General features: G+C 39.9%; 1 protein-coding gene across 2 annotated transcripts in view; it reads right to left on the reverse strand.

Annotated features, from left to right (window-relative positions):
* Window positions 1-7,800, reverse strand: part of npl.L (N-acetylneuraminate pyruvate lyase (dihydrodipicolinate synthase) L homeolog) — a 61,484-nt gene that overhangs the window by 45,405 nt on the left and 8,279 nt on the right. Inside the window, exon 2 of one of the 2 annotated variants that reach the window (XM_041589432.1) lies at window positions 4,481-4,595. The exons of the other annotated variant lie outside the window; for it this stretch is intronic. The gene's annotated coding sequence lies outside the window, so the exon portion shown is untranslated. The remainder of the gene's footprint in view (window positions 1-4,480; window positions 4,596-7,800) is intronic. 2 annotated transcript variants of the gene reach the window in all.

Here is a 7,800-nt window from a genome sequence, read left to right on the forward strand (position 1 = left end):
GTTGTTAATGAATAAATACTTAATTAAAAGGGGGAAGGGGGGAATGGTCACTGATGGTAAAAAAAAACAAAAAAGGGAAGGGGGGAATCACCACTGATGGTAAAAAAACAAAAATAATGATAGTCTAAATGCCGACCTATGGTGAAAAACGTTTGTGCCCAAAATGAAGTAAGGGATGAAATCTTGACTTTTAATACATCTGCAGCTAGGTTTTCCGGAATATCTTAAGTTAATGACAGAATATGGACTTTATCATTGATACAGACTGCTACTGCCCCGTGAGTTAGAGTCCTGAAGTGGGTCTTGTGCCTGTGGGGACCAGCGGAATACCCGTAAAATTATTGCGTTCTAGACAGAAAGTACAGATTCTATGATCAGGCGGTATACCACGGGTGACCCGTATGGTGCGGGTCAGGTTGTAGGTCAGTGTGTCTGAGGTGAGCAAGAGTCTGTCTGACTGGACCCATGCAGGACTCCACCATGTGTAGTAACTGACATCCACCTGTCACTGATGGGTGGATTTTGGCCAACAAATGCATACTTGAAGGTTTCTGGCAGAAATCCAGCCTGTGTGGGGGTGGTGACAATTACTTTTCATGGTCCTAACAGCACATATGGGACAGTGTGTCTCTATGTTTTTCCACCTACAGAGAAAATACCACACAACATTGCTTTTAGCCCTAAATATTTTAAACCTGCAGTTTTAGGGCAATGTCAGATGGTGTGTTTGTCATCACTGAAATAAGTCTGTGCTGCTTGGAAATCAAATTGCTACATGCAAACCACTTCAGGGTAAGGCCACACGAGGAGATTCGGGGAGATTTTGTCGCCTGGCGACCAACGGCGACTATCACCGCGTGTGCATTAACGCAGGCGACTTTGCATTGTAACCTATGGGGAAAAACACAGAGGCAGTTTGGGGAGATAGTCGATTAAAAGACGAGGCGATTAGTCACCAGGCAAAATTTCCCTGAATCTCCTTGTGTGGACTAGCCCTCAAATGTGTAATCATGCAAAAAGGCTTCCGACCTTGAGGCAATTCAGATTCTCAGTAATACAAAGATATTACAGCTTCAGCAAACAGGCAGCATTATAGACCAAGTGGCAGATCATTTCACTAATGTGCCCAAATATTACTGCTACGGTACGCGATTCCTTGTTTAAATGAGGTGCGGAGCATACGTCCAAACAGACTCCACTTCCTAAACACTGTGTACTTGTCCATCTCCGGGAGTGAATGATCCTGGAATGATCCTGATCGCAAGCTAGCTACCTTGGAAGGGATAGCGGTGTCAGGCTGACACACATTTTCACCTCACCTGGGGGCAAATTCACTAACTGGCAAAAATTTGCCAGGCGAAACTTCTCTCAGGCAATGCTAATTCACTACTGCAAACAGTTGCGAAGTTGCGCTAGCCTTAATTCGGCAAGCATAGCGAACGGGAAGTTAAATTTCAATGGACGTAAAATACATTACACTACACAAGCCCAGGGAACCTTAATAAAAGAAAATAAAGTTGTTATATTGCCCTACACATGTGCCCACTATATAGTTTATGTGCCATATGTTAGGAAATGTAGGGGTAAGCCAGGTACCCCCCAAAAAAATTACGATCTTTTGCAGTCCTGTAAAAGTAAAAGACGCCAGCGTTTTTTTTTGGGAATTTTCAATAAAATTTTAAGTAAGTCCTATCTACTCCATTGCACTTCACCTGGTCTGAGGTGGCGAAGGCAAGTGTGGCGATAAAGGTAACGGTCAGTTAAATCAAAAACTTAGTGAATTTGCGTAGTAACACTCTTTCGCCAGAGCGAAAATTCGCCTGGCGTTAGAGTGCGAAATTGCGCCAGAGTCTATCTCCTTTGCTAGCGAAATTACGCCAGTGACCGTTAGTAAATCGGTGTCGAAATGACGTTACGCTGACGAATTTTCGCCTGCGTTAGCCACTTCGCCCTTTAGTAAATTTCCCCCCAAATCTGGCCCTCGTAGCAAAAAATTTGGACACCCCTGCTCTACTATCATCCTGACTGACCGGTATCATACTGACCGGATGTTTTCAGTAGGTCATCAAGTGGATTATGGCAAAACAAGAGACAATGGCTGGGAACAAGCACTTCTTTCTCTTAAGTTAGAGAATTTTGTGAATTTATTTGCCGGCGGCGAAATGTGGAAATTTGCAGCAAATTTGTGCCTGGCGAATTTATTCGCCCATCACTACTTATATTAGATAATCTCATAGGGGATTATTTACTAATCTCCAAATGCAAAAATCACAAAAAAATGTATTTAACCCTGAGAATGGAAACGTCCGAATCTGAAAATCCGGCATCTCAGACCGGTCAAGGTTGCATATAAGTCAATGGGAGAAGTCCCAATGATTTTTTGATGTGCTCTGGGTTTTTGTGTGAAAATTCCCAAAAAAATCTTGAAAATCGGATGAAAAAATCCAAAAAAAATCGCAAAAAAGCTAATTTTCATGACAATTTTATAAATAAGTGTAAAAAACAGAAAAATATATGCAGCAGAAAATATTGAGATAAATTAGCACTTGATAAATAACCCCCTAAGGGGAAAAAAAAGAAAGGCTTAATGTACCTGAGGACGTGAGAAAGAATAAAATTCTGTGTATGCAGATTTCCTCAGGAGCCCCCCTGACTTGGATGGATCCTGTTCTCAAGCTAGTCTTGGTTATTAGTACCTTGGCCTTGAGGCAGAACCACCTAATTTGTTTTAAGAGCAGTTCTTTTTTTTCTGTGCTGTGGAATGATATCTCTATGATAGTCAGTTCTTATGCCATAAGTTCCCAAGTCGATAAAAACTCTGATTCCTTTGCTTGGGGTTCTGACTCTTGGTGAGTGCAGAATCCACGGAGCTCATATCAAATAAACTTTATCTTTTTTTACCTCAAGTGGTCTCCGGTAAGTGAATTTCCATGACACCTGCATGGAACTAAATGTCTGCATCCTATAGGGATGAGTTAATTGAAAAATTAATCCAATTAATGAATTCACTCCAGGATTTATGTGACAGGAGATCTATGTTTGAGTGTTCCTAATGCTTTTGGTATTTAAATGCAACATCCATTTAAAATAAACACTGCTGCCAGTCTATTTCCAGTTCATCCTTGAGATATACACATATAATAGAACATAAAGGTAGTATAGCCCTGTGGGTCTATTTACTTATTCATGCAGTATATAATACATTGTCAGATGCTGTCAGATGCCCAGCATCAGCATATAAATAATTTGACTCACATCATTCATTCCCCAGTTGGCCTTGGCTTTGGCTGAGGAAATTCACTGGCATTCCTTGAATTTAGCTGCCACTGGGAAATGCTACATTTTCCCATCAGATTACATAAAGATAGCAGCACGGAGACTGCGCTGAATTGTGTGCCATGGCCTGAGGGAAGTAAGGGGGGGGGAGAGGAAACGGACAGATAGAGCAAATTTAATGATCTTGAATAATAAAAGCATTGGCAAAATAGTATTCAACATATCTCAGAGGTATATAAACCAAAGAAGGTTTGAAGTATAAATACAGAATAACTGCATTTCAAACTAAAGCAGAAGGAACTGTAAAATTACAGGTGGGGTCGATCCGCACCTGCCCGCTACCTACCCTGACTAAAACCTATCTGGCACCCTCATGAATAGACCCGCGCCCAACCTTCCCATCTCTGACATCAGGAAAAGAGGCGAGGTGGGTGTCCTCCTACAAATTGAGTCTGTTGGCGCTTACAGTTGGCATTACGTGGAGTGGAAGAAGAGCTCAACCCGAACCCGGCCACAACTTGCACAATGTGTGCGGAAGTTGCCAAAAAACCTGCGCGACCCACGGGTCCTGAGGGTATCGGGTCAGCCCGCACACCATTACTACAGAGCTATGGGCCCTGGGACTACTGCACGTGCAGAAGCAATACCTCAACAACAATGCAATGCACACAATCCATTTTACTTTAACCATATACTTCATCCCATCTATCTATGTTGCGTTGCATAGACAGCCATTAGCTCTCATGTTACATTGCATAGTATTTTCTCTTACACCCACCATTTTTTCCATATTATATCCGGCTGATTCTCTAACTTCTTGGCCAATTCCTTTGCACAGACTAGTCCCTTTGACCCATGATATATTTCAGAGAAACAACATACCCTCTACTGCCCATTATATTGCGTAGGGCCCAGACTGTCATCATTAATTAAGGGGCCACATGCTACTATATTAGCAGGGCCCTCCCATGTGGGGCCCCAAATATTGCCTCACTGGTCACCTCGGTCCCCAGGGTGATGGGCCCTGCCAACAAGTACAACCTTTTTCAGTGTTTGTAAATCACAGAGAAGGCACAAAGAGCCGTTACTTTTTGACACAAGGAAGAAACAGGCAATATAAAAACTAATATTTCAAATAAATCCCCTTTTCCTGCATTTTACAGTGAGCATTGCTGATTTGCCTGTCCCCTTGAGCAGTGCTTACGTTGGCTGCTGGTGTTTGTCTATTGTTGTCCAGTGACGCAGGAGCAGCAGTTTAATGTTTGCAGCAGAAACAGGAAGGATGGCTGGTAGGAGACGGAGAGCAGAGCGAGGAACTGCTGCCAGAAAAGGAGAGCAAAAAGCAAATTAATAGAGACAAAGAATGCCATTGAATTTGCTTGAAGGTTATTCAATCCTGCCAGAGACATTTTAGCTTGGTTAGCTGGAATTAAGTAAGGACAACTTCCATGGCTATTTATAAAACAAACAACAAATTGGACGCAAATCCCAAAATAATGAAAAAAGATCTTATTGTGAACATGAAGTCACACTGGCAGGTACATTTCACATTTAGCATAAAGCTGATCTTTGTGCTACTGCCTTACTAATGGGCACTGTGTTTATATACTATGCTGCTGCACTTTGTTGTAACACTAGTCTGATAGCACTGTATTGACATACTAGTATAAGGGTCAGCACTGTTTTTATTAGAGTACACCTTACCACCATCATACCCATCCTTCTTCCTACCTACATCTGGTGGTCTGTGAGGCATGGGCATTCATACCTATTTTGACTCCCTAAGACAACACTGTATGCACCAGTATGCGATTAGGTCAGTAAGGGAAGTCTGGGTAAGGTTTAAAAGGGAAGTTCACCTTTAAGTTTATTTTTAGTATGTTATAGAACATCCTATTCTTAGCAAGTTTGTAATTGTTCTTCATTTTTTATTTCTTACATAGTTAAATCGGGATTGAAAAAAGACAAAGTCCATCAAGTTCAACCCCTCCAAATGAAACCCAGCATCCATACATTCCACAACCTCACTGTCCTCACTGTGAAGAACCACCTACGTTGCTTTAAATGAAAGTTCTTTTCCTCTAGTCTGAAGGGGTGACCTCTGGTGTGGTGATCATCTTTATGGGTAAAAAGGTCCCCTGCTATTTGTCTATAATGTCCTCTAATGTACTTGTAAAGTGTAATCATGTCCCTCGAAAGTGCCTTTTTTCCAGAGAAAACAACCCTAACCTCGACAGTCTACCCTCATAATTTAAGTCTTTCATGATCCCTCTAACCAGTTTAGTTGCACTTAGTCCCTGCACTCTCTCCAGCTCATTTATATCCCTCTTAAGGACTGGAGCCCAAAACTGCACTGCATACTCCAAGTGAAGCCTTACTAGGGACCTATAAAGAGGCAAAATTATGTTTTCATCCCATGAGTTTATGCCCTTTTTTCGTGCAAGACAGAACTTTATTTGCTTTAGTAGTCACAGAATGACACTGCCCGGAATTAGACAACTTGTTATCTGCAAAAACCCCTAGATCCTTCTCAGTTAAGGAAACTCCCATTCTATTACTAGAATTGGGACTATTATGAATGAAACCTTCATGAACTGGTTTCTCATTTGTGTAGACAGATGAAAAATAGTTCAGAATCTCAGCTTTTTTTCTGTTCTCATCAACCAACCTCATCAACCCCCCTCTAATATTAAGGGTCCCACCTCTTCCTGCTTAATTATTTTACTATTTACATATTGAAAAAATTATTTTGGATTCTTTTTGATTTATTGGCCTACTTGTACCTTATAAAACTTTTGGCTGTCAGCTAACTTGAAAGCCTTAAAGCACGTCTTTTCTTACCCACCTCAACACCAACACTTCTATTGAATCAAAAATGTTTTGCTTTGCAAAGACATTCCTTGCTTACAAGGGGAATATACCGACATGTATATTTTTTAAGCAGCATTTTAAAGACCCATTTTTTGTTCCATTTTAAACTCTGTGAATAGCATTTCTAAAATATTGTGTTGTAGTTACTCCTTTATAGAGTTTCTGCAACAGAATCTCAAAGTAGACCATGTTATGATCACTATGATGCTAGAGATCAGTTCAGTATTATTACTTTTAGTATTATTAGCATTATTACAGTATTATTATTATTACCAGATCAAAAAGAGAATTATTCGTAGTAGGTTCTTGAACGAGCTGAAATAAAGTTGTCATTAGCATATTTAAAACATAGTAACATAGTAAGTTAGGTGGAAAAAAGACACATGTTCATCAAGTTAACTTTTTTAACCTGCCTAACTGCTAATTGAAACCTACTAGCTTTTTCTGTCTTGGCAATCCCATTACCCCAGTCAGTGTCTGGATAATTGAAGTCATCCATAGTAATAACTTGACTTAGTTGTGAAGCCGCTTCTATTTGTAAAAGTAGCTAGGCTTCATTCTCGTCACTTGTACCCCAACAAAAAAATTGCTCTATAAGACAATGTTATTGTTATTGTTAATTTTTTTATCATTTATCTTCCTATCCAGGCTTTCTCCTGTTTAACTTTCAGTGTCTCATTTACACCACTACCTGGTTGCTAGGGTAAATTAGACCTTAGCAACCAGAAATTTCTAATTTGAGAGCTGCTACACAAAAATCTAAATAATTTAAAAACTTTAAAAAAAAAAAATAAGACCAGTTGCAAATTATCTCAGAATACCACTGTCTACATCATACTAAACGTTAATTTGAAGTTAAACTACCCTTTTAAGCATGTATATCCTATAAGTATGCTATGTTTTATTTTGGATGCTGGTAGCAATTTAGCCTTCCTTTACACTCTGATTTTCCACCATTTTTCACCAGTGACTAGAGGGTCAAATATTACATGCAGAATAGGGTGCAAAGTGCAAAAAATCACAATCAAAAAGTCGCAATCGCCCATGTTTTTTTGTACTTTGCGGCCTGCACATGCTAAAACATGAATGCAGTAATGCATGTGTTTAGCTTTTCTCTGTAAATTACCCCTACTGTATAATTACTTGGTTACACATTTCTGTATTTTTCCTTCAATCCACTGCTTTAGTATAGGCTTTAAAACCAGACACATTATCTAATTTGCTTGCGAAGTGACCTGCTGATAGGGGTTTCAAAACTGTGTCATGAGGAACCTGCAGTTGAAGTAGTTGGCAGACAATTCTTCCTAAGCCAGACATATCCGAAAATATTGTTCTGCCTATGCTCATCTTAAGGTTTATACACAAAATGTTGCATATATTGCAATTATCAGCACTTACCCAGAATTATAGAGGTACATAAAGCAATGAAATTTGGGTCATAAAGGAAAGACATGGAAGTTCCTAGCCAAGCTAATATTGGTAATGTATATAAAGTTCAAATACACTCACGATACTTTGAGTAACTTGTAAATTAAAGCCTCAGCGTGTCTCCCAGTCACGTGACTCAGCGTGATATCCAAAACTGTACAAAAGACGATGAAGACGCAATGCCAATTCAATTGGTGTACTTAAAGTACCTCCAAATCTTTTAAT

Source organism: Xenopus laevis, chromosome 4L (assembly GCF_017654675.1).
Source record: "Xenopus laevis strain J_2021 chromosome 4L, Xenopus_laevis_v10.1, whole genome shotgun sequence".
In the NCBI taxonomy this organism is placed as follows: domain Eukaryota; kingdom Metazoa; phylum Chordata; class Amphibia; order Anura; family Pipidae; genus Xenopus; species Xenopus laevis.